Here is a 12,520-nt window from a genome sequence, read left to right on the forward strand (position 1 = left end):
GGGGGGGCTGAGGGAAGGAAGCTTGCTAACAGTGCTAGTATATCTATATATATTTATTCTGAGTGACTGAAGCAGCTCTGTTTCTTACGCAGCCAGTCTGTGAAGGCACATACTCTCCAAGACATGAGTGGATTCAGCTCTGCAAAGCAAAGTCCCCCCAAATAACATCATAAGCTGTCAAGCAGGTATGAGTGTTCCAAATGCACTACTAGGGAGTTAAAATTTGTCCTTTATCTGGTGGAATAAAGTTACAGTTTAGAGTGGAATATGAGAAATTAGTACTTACCTACAATTTCTGCTACCTCTACAATAAAGAGAATCATCTTTCTGACATTAGGAAAGAATAAGGTAGTCAAACACCAAATCTATCAAGAACTGAGTTGTCAAGCCAGCTAGAACCTGATTTTTTTTCTCCATATCAGAAGTCTGAAGGCTTTAATCAGATAAAATACGCGGGTAAGTAGCAATGCTCTGAATTGTTGACAGGTCATTCCTATTGTGCTCTGTTGTTTAAGTCTAGAACAAATGGTAAATTCCTTCGAAGTAAACCTTGCAGATGATGCCAGCAGCTTTTGAGATCCAGCCAGTGACCCGATCTTACCAATAATACTGCCAACACGCTGAGATTCCCTTTCGAAATAAGCAGCCCTGAGAACTATTTTCTAATTCAGTTTTGCATGTGTGTTTGCCTTCCTATACCATAGTTACCTATTTCATTCCTCGGAGTGCCTGCTCTGCAGAATAGTTGTGCAGACAGGAAGATCATTTCTCTCTAGAATTTTCAAACATCTTTCTTTCAGTTGGTTGTAATTTTTGCTTGCTGTGCAACAAAAGGTTTTGAAGCAATATGAACCTACCTTCTTTAAAGGTCTTTTTCTGGTCTTTTTCTGCATTGTAAAATACATTGCATTCTGCTCACGGGCTGCAGGGGCACTGTGTTTTGTTAAAAGTATGTTTTTATAACAAGACCATCAAATGGTTTCCTGACAGGGTTAGGAAATATCCTGTAAGGATTTGAATTGCTACGTTCTACTAAATTATGTATTATTTTTATTTTCATATCTCTTCAGACAGTTTAATCTATAACATTTTGGGGGGAAAATTTCCCACTGTTGCAGTGTTGTAGCAACTTTAATGACTGATCTCATCACTAATCGGTTTAGAGGACTGCTTTTCCTTCAAGAGCAAGGGATACGTTTTCTGCATTATTTCTAAGCAGGAAGATGGCATTATTTCTTGAGAAATATTTCTTTCACATGACTTATCCAACCTTATCTGGATTTTCCGTATGGTTGTGTGAAAGAAAATACTGTTGTCCCAATCCTTTCTATAGCTAAATACATGTAATTGTTAGTATTTTTCCCAAAGATTCAGATGAGAGCACAATTTGTTCAGTGAAGATAGAAAGAGATTTCAGTAAATCACTGGTTTCAGAAAGATGAATCTCGTTATCCCCACTTCACACTCCTCCACACTTTTCTGTGCGTGTATGGGACTAGTTTAATTGCAACTTGAAACGTATTTCTGTTTTGGTCTCCTGAAACAATTTAATTTTACTCATCCTGACTCCAGTTTAGATGCTTGTCTGCTGGACAAAAGGCATTTTTTCCAGCGTAAGGCATTGCTGCTCTGAGCACAGTGCGTGCTTTTGCTTCATGGCAAAGCTTTGGGTGTCAGCCTCTTCTCCCAGGTAACAGAGATGGGATGAGAGGTAATGGCTGTAGGCTGTGCCAGGGGAGGTTCAGGTTGGCTGTTAGGAATAATTTCTCCAGAAGAGCAGTGAGGCACTGGCACAGCTGCCCAGGGAGCGATGGGCTCACCATCGCTGGAGGTGTTTCTGACCACAGAGATGGCACTGAGGGATGTGGGCAGTGGGCATGGTGGGGTGGGCTGAGATTGGACTTAGTGTTTTTTTTTCCAGCTTCGATGACTCTGTGATTCGATGAAAAGGAATGGTTCCAGTTCGTCAGCAGGGACGAGTTTCCCAGTGCAACCCTGAGGGATGATCAGTTAGCTGTTAATGGAGGCCCCTCCATTGCCTTGGCTGGGAATAGTGCATGAAACCACGGAGATAAAAGCACTAGAACATCTGCAGAAGCAGAAACAAAAAGTAGGAACTGGATGGAAAAGCAGACAGGTATCAAATGATCAAAAGACCAGGAGAGGAGAGCTGAGATGTGGGCAAAGAAGGGTTTTTCGATCTGAGAACTTAAAGAGGGGTCTGGCTGAGCAGCGCTCGATTCCACACCTGCTGCGCTGGAATTGAGATGCTGAGGGGATCGCGGCAGTTCATTTCTGTGCAGAAATACACCGCCGTGTGAGAATGGAAGCAAGTTGTGGGCAGCTGCGGTGGGTGGGCACTGACGCTCACTGGGGTCTCATCTTGCACAGAACGTCCCTTTCCTGTGAGAAAACTGGAAGGACAGCTGCTAAAGAAGTTGGTATTTTAAGAGGCATTTTCAGAGCCCGCTGCCATGAGAGCCGTTTATGGGGGCCCTGAGCAGTGCTTAAGAGGGATTACTTCCAGAGGAAACTCTGTATCAGTGATTTTAGATTTCAGTTGATGTGGATGCTCGCTGGAAAGGCTCACTACCGTGCTTAACCTGCGCACGGCCGTCCGGGGCCGTTGAGCCCCGCGGGAGGCTTTCCCTCACAGCACCCCGCGCCGTTGAAACCGCCGCGAGGAGAGAAGGGCAGGCGGGCGAGGGGCGGGGCCAATGAGCGTCCCGCCTCCTCCCCCTCCGCCCCGCCCCCATGGGTAGGGATGACGTCACCCGTTCTCTCCAAAGAGGCGCGCGCCGATTGGCGGAATGAGAGGCGCACGTTCGGCCAATGAGTGCGGGGCAGGCCGGCAGGCCGAGCTGACGTGCGGGCTGCTGGCCGTATGGGGGTTTATTTTGCTTTGGGCCACTCCAGCCGCCGCCATTAGAGGAGGCCGGGAGCGGGGCGAAGGGCTTTCCCCCCTCCCGCCCCCTTTCCCCCCCCCCCGCGGCCGTGCCGAGTGGGAGCGCCCGCGGCCGCGGCAGCTCGCCGCGCTGGGAGAAACCATGTCGTGAGCGGGGAGAGCGCGCCTCAGCCAGCGGGCCGGGGGGCGGCGCGGGGCGCAGCGCCGAGCGTGTGCCCGACGGACGGCTCCCGGCGGGGCGGACAGGTAAACCCAGCTCCGCTAGCGGGCTGCGGGACGGGGCGGCCGTTCCTGGGGAGCGCCCGAAAGGGTGCGGGTCGCCCGCGGGCTGTGCTGCCCGGCCGGGGCTCGGCTCCTCCTGAGGGAGGGGGGAGGAGCGGCCCCGGGGTGCCGCATCGCTCCCTGTCTCCGTCGCGGGGCCGGCGTACAAAGGCAGGACGGCCGGGATTGTCCGGGAGCGCTTCTGTAGTGTTGTGCTGCGGTACCGGGGGCTGCCGGAGTGAGGTCATTGTTGTCTCGTAGTTTTTTTTTGGGGGGGGGGGGGGGAGGGGTGTCTGCCTGGCTCCGTGTGCTGTGATGGAATAAGGGGTGCGATCTCCTCCGTGTGCCTGCACTGGGGGTTACAGCACTGCTCTCTGTCGTACTGCTGGCAATGGGCAGCGACACGGGCTGGGCGTACTTCAAAACAGTTTGTTCTTGCGAGGTGAGTCTGTGCTTCGCTTCTTGTTTGGATTAAAGTTCAGTCAGTAGCGCTAAACCTCGACCGTCGGTGTTTTCAGGGCTGTGCCTTTGCTCTCCCAGCCTGTAGCAGCTCCCACCAGACTCAGGTAGGCTCCCAGGAGGTCCCGGTGTGCCTGCTGTGTGTGCAGTCACACGAAGCCTCCAGGGCTGCCTATGGTGGGTGGGAGAAGCCTGGGCTCCTCCATGGCGGGCGCTGAGAACTTTCTGTCACAGTGCTGCCATTCAGGGTTAACAATGCTGGAAAGTTTGTTTGGAATTCTTGGGGGTTCCTGTCGTATCCTATTGGGTTCATGGTGTTTCTTTTTTTTTTTTTTTTGTCTCTGCTCACCTGATAACTGTGTGTTTGCTGGCTGTGGGAGAGGTTTGTGAAGGCTGAATCACAGAATGGCCTGGGTTGGAAGGCACCTCAAGGATCATGAATCTCCAACCGTCTGCCACATGCAAGGCCACCAACCTCCATATCTAATACTAGACCAGGCTGCCCAGGGCCCCATCCAACCTGGCCTTGAACGTCTCCGTCTCCAGGGACGGGGCATCCACAGCCTCTCTGGGCAGCCTGTGCCAGCACCTCACCGCTCTCATAGTAAAGAACTTCCCCCCAACATCCAACCTAAATCTTCTTTCCCTGTCTGGTTGTATTTTAAGTGGTTGCCCAGAGAGTGGGGACACAGGTAATGATGGAAGTGTGCTTACAGACTCTTACTTGCCTCTGTCCCAAGGCAGCTGGATGTAGTGTCTCAGTGTGCATTCGTATGTGAACGTCACTTCTGATTTACATCTGTCACAGCATTAAAAGGGAACGATTTTTGGATGCATTGCCTTGTGTAGGATAGGGAAAACTCTAATTACATGGTGTAGCTCTCTTGGGGGGGGAAAAAAAGTTGTTACCTTTATTTTTCTTAGGCTACTTAGTACGCTGGGAGTTGGACTTGTTCTGTATGGGTTGCTTCCAGCTCGGGGTATTCTGTGATTTTATATAGATGGGCAGATGGCGATGACCTGTGAGGCTGTAATCTGTCACTGCAGAGTTGTACCATTAGCATTTTCTTGGGACATAATTAAAAATATTAATTTAATTGCAATACTGGGTAGCATAAAAGCATCGATGGGATTCATCATGGAAGCATGACTTAAATTGGAGACCAGTTAAACTTGGTCAAGGTGGCATTTTAAGTCTTATTTAGATGTGCATGGTCATTTTAATTACATATCAGTCAGCATGTAGTTGTTTTGTGGCAGGAAGCCCCATCTGTGTTTCCATTTATCTTTGCAAGATAGGTCCATAAATAATCAGTAATGTAAGCAGAAAATACTTATTGTATAGGAAGCTTTTTTTTTTTTTTTTGATCAATGTATGTTCAGAAACATCAGTGTAATGACTCGTTCATGTGGCATTAACCTAGGCATTAAGCTTTTTCTTTGCAGCCTCTCTGCTCTATCAGGCTTGCACAGAGTTGAGATTATGTAGAGTTTCATATTAATGCAGCCTTCAGCATGACATACAGCTACAAATGACAGCAAAACAGTTAAACTGCTGCTGGCGGTTCTGTTAGCAGTCTTGTGCCCCTTCATCCCGACCGCCCAAACTTGAAGACTGGGTTATTTTGAGCCGTTCAACATTGATGTCAACAAGTAATCCTCATTTTGACTGTATGAATTAGAATCCAAGTCTCCTGGTACTAAAATGGAACTAAACTTTAGTTTGGCAGCTGGAAATGGCTGGCTTAGCTGTAACAGATTTCTTCATTTAAATGTTTTTGTTAAGTAGTACTACAGATAAAGAGGGGAATGAGAAGAAGTTGAGGATGTTCCCTTTTTTCTTAGCACGGGTCATGAAGGGCTTCTTACTTCACTTGTCAAATGGTATAGTTTGGAAAAATCAATTAAAGAATGCATAATTTTAGTTCTGAAATGTCAGTTGAATGGAATTTGTTACACCTTAAAAAGAGCTTTCATCTTCTAATTAAGATCTCAAACATTGGTAATTCAGGCACTTTGCTTTTTCATAGCGCTTCTTGCTGAGCCGACAGTGCTGCAAACTGCAGAGGGTTTGATTGATTTTGTGACTGTAACACTTGTCATCTTCGGGAGGTTCTTATTCATTTGCATCAGTTGCTCTCTCATGCATGTATTTGATTCTCTTGCAACTTCTTTGAAATAGAAGTTTAATAATAGGACTTATCCCTTTGGTGCCTAATGTGCCTTTGTGCTAATACTTTAGAAGAAAAACTGCGTTACTACTATTCTGAAAACTTATTAGTTTATGAATGTTTTCCTTTTGTGGTGCAGGTAGGAGCTCTGTATTCAACCTGGAGTTTTTCAATCCTGGTATGTTTCAAAAGAAGCGTGCTTTTCTATTTTCCCCTCTTCCTGTGCTTGTGTCCCATTGATGCAAAAACTTGTTCAGGTGACAGGTATCGAAGAAGTAAAGGTTTGGAGGGAGTGCAGTAGGGGGTGAATGCAGTGAGGTCTGGAGCAGTCTTCAGGAGGGGTTGACCTTGGCTCAAGAATGCAGAAACAATTGTCGAGCCCATTTTATAATCAATAAAGTGGGGGAGAGTGGAGGAGTTCCTGGTATGTGTGGGGCATCTTGTCTGCAAACCAGACAAGATTGCAGCTCTTTGCGTCTCCTGCTATGTGGCAGGTGTAATTAACTTGGCATTTTTCATTTTTCCCTTCGGGTATTTGAATTTTTCCTGGTATAATCTGTCATGCTTGTACTTAAAACAAGGGTACTTTAAGGCTGAGTTGCAGACACTGGAAGTAATGAGAGCTAGGGACAAAACAAATGGCAGGTGTGAAGCCTGCTGTCCGGGCGTGGGGGGGCTGCAAGGATGAACTTGTGTCTATTTTTGAAGTGTAAATAGGACTTCTTTCTGAAGCTGTCGCTTGTGAGCAAAGAGTCTGCAGTTCCCCATCAGCATAGAAGCCAGTGTGCAGTGACATTTGGGTCGTGCTTGCCATCACTTTGTTACCAAATACTAAAATTTAAAGTTCTGATGGTTTGCTTTGGCTTAATGTCCTTGTTTTGAGTAGCTGCCTTTATTGGAACCATAAAATTTGCCCAAGGAGGCTGTGGATGCCCCATCCCTGCAGGCATTCAAGGCCAGGCTGGATGTGGCTCTGGGCAGCCTGGTCTGCTGGTTGGTGATCTGCACACAGCAGGAGGTTGGAACTGGATGAGCAGTGTGTTCCTTTTCAACCCAGACCATTCTGTGATTCTGTGGTTAGCTTGAGTTGCTGGTAAGCAGTTGTGAGCGGAGCAGGGATTATTACTGATACAGTTTATACATATATATTTATATACACATAAAAATGAACAGCCAACTTTGATAGTAAAATGATCTGAAAATGTTTTAAAATCTTTATTGCTTTGGGTTTTTGTTTTCCACAATAGTTGATTCGAGTCCTTTGCACTGTGTTGAGCAGTGCTGTGTGTGCTATCAGTTTGGCTTTTTTTTCCCCTGTGCCACTGTGCTGTCTAGCCAGTATCTCAGGAAGAGCTGGATGAAGCCATGAGCATAGCTTGTATGGCTTCCTTGCACTGGAAGTTGAACCTAGATGCAAGAACATCTACCAAAGGCAGTCCTTAACTGTATCCCAAAGTGGCTTGCCATTAATGAGGGGGAAGCTGCACAATAGCTGATGTGGAGAGTGCTTCTCCTTGTTTTATTTGCAGGCAGATGGTTTTTCTCCACCAAACGGTGAATGTCTGCATCTAGCCATGATCTAATTTATGGTCAACCACTATTAGGGAGGTCCAGAGGATAATTACTAGAACTGAATGTCAAATGTACAAATTTTAATGCAATATTCCTTGGTTGCTGGACAGGTTTAAGTGTTTTTAAGTTTTGATGTCTGACTCAGCGGTGTGTTTTTATTCAGAGCGTGACATCTGGTTTTCCTCATCTTCTGCAAGGGTGGTTGAGATCTAAACAGAAACAAGTCTCATGTTTTAGGCATAGAGTCCAAACACAGATAAACTGTGCTTTTGTGTTTGGCCTTTTTAGAAAGAAACCTCACCTTCAACTTTGGTTATCGAGAAAGGAAAAAATTAACTGAATTTTCATTGCATGTGTTTGTTACTGTGTTTATCTGGGGTTGGTATTTGTCTTTGGCTGATGATCAGTGTTCAGATTAATTAAATTTGCCTGCGTTCATGTGAGTTTTCTTTCGGAGCTCGTTATTTTGGGTCTGTTTGCTTGGTTTTGATTAATATTGTGTGGGAGATGCCATCTATTATGTAACTGTTGATCTGCTTACTCTTGTTTTACCAAATGGTATTGGTTTCCAAGTAAGTGGCTGTATTTAGTCCCTCTTAATGTGTCGTAACATCTCATTTCAGCAGTTGTTAGCTTTTAATAGAGGTGAAGAAGGGAAAAACAAACCCACAAAAGAAAAAGACTATCGACAAAATGAAAGCACAACTCTCCTGAAATAAGAAAGCACTGAATTGTGACCCACTGCTATTGTCCTTTATAGCTTTGTTTTCAGCAGTTAATGCTGCTTTTAGTATCTAGTCAGAGATTTAATAAGGGGAGGCATACTTTGGTTTGAGATCAGTACAAATCAGATGGAAGCTTTGCACTGTCTACAGCAGGATTAACTGCAGTGGTCGAGGACACAGGGGATAAACATTACAATCAAAGATCAGGAGGAGGGAATGTTGAGTGTTGGCATCCATCTGTTAGTTCTGAATGGAGGCTTCCGTCTCAGTCTGTGTATAGGGAGATCTGTGTCCTAACAAAGTCTGCTTTCCATTCTTGTATTTCAGATGTCTCCTGAGATCTGTCATCTCCTGAATGTTTGACTTCACACCACACAGAACGTTTGCAGAGTTAGGTGCTGTGTAACAGGGAATTATTTTGCTGACGTGAAGCCAGGCTTTAAGGGGTGTTTGAGATGGTCATGCCTGTATGGACACGTGAATAGAATATTGAGAACTGAAATGAAATATTGTGATTTTATTTCTGAACACAGTCAGCATCTAACCAATTAGTCTTAAAGATGTTTTGGAACAAGCTGTGAATCCATCCATCCACGTGGAAGCAGCTTTTGATAGACTGTTAGCGAAGCTTGCTGTCAGAACAGACGTCATGTTTCAAAATGTACTACTTAATCAGAATTCTTAATTGGTTTAGAGATCTGCCTTTCTCATGATGTATTTCCTTGTGTAAGAGCAGGGCCTTCTGGATTTTAACGTGTGCTCTACAGGAGTAGATAAGAAGTGATCTGCAGGTCACATTGAAAGCTTGCAGTCTAGGGTATCAGCTGCCAGCCTGGACTGCCAGAACAGAAGTTTTCACGTACTAGATTGCAAGCAGTTCTTCAGTTACGAGTGGAACGCTTCCAGTTTTTCATGTCTTTTGTACTGCTGATGTACTTCATTGATGGTGTTGGCATTTGTGTAGTGGAGATTGGGGTGAGGGTGGGAGGGACGATGCCAAAAAGCCAAAGGTTCATCGAAGGCCTTTGTGTCCCAACATTTCTTACTGGTATCCATTTATATCAGAAGGGGCTTTCTGCTGTGGTAGCCCGAGACCTGTTCTGACTGCCTGTGCTGCCAAGAGCCCGCTTGTGTTCTGTAGAGAAATACAGATGTCGTAAGCTAAAGCAGCCCTGGAGCAGCAGCAGAAAAGCACTGTGCTGCTCTGTTCCTAAGATGGTGCAAGGATTTCCTTCTTGCTGATCTGAGACAACATCTTCATTTTTCAAGAATCATGCTAACAACCAAAAGAAACCATGCATGCTTGCTGCAGTACTTGTGTTAGTGTGTTCAGGCTAACAGAGAAAGCGCTCCTGCATTTATGACTTCGCAGTAATCCTTTTGTTCTTTATTATAATATGTAGTCATTGCCTTCAGTGCTAAGCGTCCATATTCAGTGCTGACCTGATATGGTTATCCCACTGTCAAGGTCAGTGTGGTGGTTCTGTTTTGTCTTTTCTATAAACTAATTTGCAGAGACTACAATGGAACCCACTGTTCGTTCCCTGGAGCTTTGTTTTGGGGTAGTTGTGGTGCTCTCATTTGTTGAGCCTTGTGAACACGTGGGAAAACTGGTGCAGGAATAGCAGATAGCTGAAGGTGGAGTGCTGGGGAAAAGAAGAACATAACAGTAAGTGATGAAGTAAGAGTGGAAACTGACAGTAAAATTCCCCCTTAAAAAGTCAACCAAAGGCAAATTTCATGTGAAAAATGGTTTTTGATACTTAGCATCCATTTCAGAACATATTTTCTCTAAGTGTACAGACAGTGTAACTTTTTTTTTTCCACAAGGATTCTTGGACCCAAATAACAAAAGTAAACTTGTAACACAGAAAGTGAAGTGGAAAGCGTCTGAGGTAGGAAATGGTTGAGTAAATTTACAAGTTTGAGAAAGAGACAAACTGGCCTTCTGGATGGAAGCTTGCTGTGCTGCTCTGGGGATCTTCCCAATGGCTGCACTTTGTATGTTGTTTTTTTAAATGGGTGGATTTTTGTTTGAAGAGTCCCTTGGTACAGGTTAAGGTGAACTTAAGGAGATTTCCCTGTTGGAGTGAGCAACAAAGTGGCAGCATTTGTAAGTGTTGGTGCCTCTGTTGGTAAAGGGTGAGATCAGAGCCATTGGATTCCTTCCCCTTGGGAGCTGTGGACCACAGTTCTTCATATGTGCTGCTTTTGTGTGTGTTCTGCAGTTTCACACAACAAGAACAGCTGCAATTACCTGAATGCAGAGTAATATGTATGTAATCATGACAGTTTTTGGTGATAATCCAGGTATGTGGCAGCTTTAGTTGGAAATCTTACCTGTATATGAATGCACTTCAGCTTTCTAGGCAGTGTAGCCATTGTTTTATTGGTAACCAAGGAAGAATTTGAGGCAGCGATGTAAAAAGGAGAATATTTCTGTGTGTCAAACTATGCAGAGTTAATCTTAGGCAGTTATTCTTTAAAAGCTGTTTTTTCCTTCGTATGTTAACACGTGTTTATATATAAACTTCACAGCAGTGTTTTCCAGCTGTTAGTTAACAATTACAGCCCTCAGATTGAGGCTTTGTTAGCAGGCATACATTTAAATGCCACATTTCACAACACAGAAAAGGTACAGACAGGGAAAGTGCAGCTTGATCTCTTACTTTGACTCACAGCCCCATTTCTCCCCACTCCTCTCTGTGGTTGGATGTGTGTAAGGTGTAGCATCCACACTGAGCAGCATTCAGGAGTTGCTCCGTGGTGTTCTGAAATACAACTGAATAAGGCAGCCTGACCTTGAGGCACAGAGGCAGCCCCCTGCAGCTGTACTGAAGGTGTCACTTTGTACCTTGCTTTGTGCTGTAAATACAGAGCAAGCTGAGCTCTGTCTGAACTCATTACTTGTGAGCAACAAGTTAAGGTGGGAAGATTGATCATTCTCATTCTGTAAGGCTTGTGCCAGCACAGATGTGCTTCTGGCAACCCCAGCAAGAGATCAGCAGTGTGGGCTGAAGCAGCAGCTGGCCTCTTGCTTGGGAAAGGCTTGCCCACCAAGCAGCATGGAGCTCTGCCTTCTGCCTCGCTTGAGCTGAAGGAAAACTATCCTCTGGGTGCTGTAAACATCTGACTTGTATTGAGGGGATGGTAGTTCCATCCTGTCATGAAAAATATATATATTTTAAGACTTCAGAGCTTTTCCCCCTGTGTCATTTTATACTTCCCTAAGCACCTAAGCAAGGAGCATTCTTGAAAGTTGAAACAAAGCAAAAAAAAAAAAGCAGCTTTCTGATTATTTGTTATAAATGACTGACTTTACCAGAATAACTTTTCATAAAATTGATTTTTTTTAGGATCTGATTTATAATAAATTAATATTGTTCTCTCTAATATACTAAATTACTGTACTAGTCTGTCCCAAATGCATTTAGCCTCCTGCTCTTACTGATCAATTGGAGCTTGTTGGGAATTGTATAGCTTTTAATTCCTTGCCTGCTCGTGCTTTTTGGGCATGAAAGCGTGCACTTGGGCCTCATAGCACTGCTGTGCTATTCCTCTGTGAGGAGGTGCTGTGTGATTCAGCTTCTCCTCTGGGAAGAGTCTGAAATAACAGGCTCACTTGAAGGCAGGGGGGTAAAGAAATAACTGCAAAAATACAATAGTGCTCAGCCTGCTCGGTGACTGGCTGGTGTTGCAGTATTGCCAGCAGAGCAGATGGTTCTGGTGTTGGCATGGAGGTGCAGCTGGAGGTCATACCAAGATGCACAAGTAAGAGCCCACCTGTGAAAGTGCTCGTTTTCTCTTCTGACTGTGCTGTAGGGGTTGGTATCAAAAGCTTTTGAAGCTGCTGACACTCAGCCTTCTTAAGAGCTGTGTCTGAAAATGTGGAGCTTTCTGTATTGGTATTAATAGATAATACTCAATGTAGCATCCATCCCTGTCTTCCAGCTACGTGAAAATCTTCAAAGAAAAGCTGGCATTAGGTTTTCATTTCTCTATATATTCTCTATATTTCTCTCATTAGGTCTTCATATTCTCTAATCTCATGGTACTTATGAAAGCTTTTCTGTAACACGGCGTGTACTGTGTTGGTTGGTATCATAAAATAAGATGTTCTAGATCACTTCTGTGGCCAGTCCCTTTCAGCTGGAGCAGCAGTCTCTTTTCCCCAGCCTCACTGCCAGCACGAGGTTGTTCTCTGTTGGGATTTGTTTGCAGTGGGAAGTGCAGGGTTAAGGCTTTACAAACCAGGCCAGATGAGGGGCTCTGTTGGCATCTGCAGTTTTCTCTCAGGCTTCATTTCATGTAGGGCACCAATCTGACTTGGGAGATTGGGATTCGGAAAAGCGTGTTCAGTTCTCTCAACTTCATAAGGAAACATTACATTTGTTGTTGGTACAGAGAATAAGCTTGAAGAAATGTTA

General features: G+C 44.9%; 1 protein-coding gene across 1 annotated transcript in view; it reads left to right on the plus strand.

The window, feature by feature from the left end:
• The first annotated feature begins 2,978 nt into the window (after positions 1 to 2,978).
• ZRANB1 (zinc finger RANBP2-type containing 1) overlaps positions 2,979 to 12,520 on the plus strand; it is a 34,873-nt gene continuing 25,331 nt past the window's right edge. The window contains exon 1 of the mRNA XM_048946391.1: positions 2,979 to 3,151. The gene's annotated coding sequence lies outside the window, so the exon portion shown is untranslated. The remainder of the gene's footprint in view (positions 3,152 to 12,520) is intronic.

Source organism: Lagopus muta, chromosome 5 (assembly GCF_023343835.1).
Source record: "Lagopus muta isolate bLagMut1 chromosome 5, bLagMut1 primary, whole genome shotgun sequence".
In the NCBI taxonomy this organism is placed as follows: Eukaryota; Metazoa; Chordata; class Aves; order Galliformes; family Phasianidae; genus Lagopus; species Lagopus muta.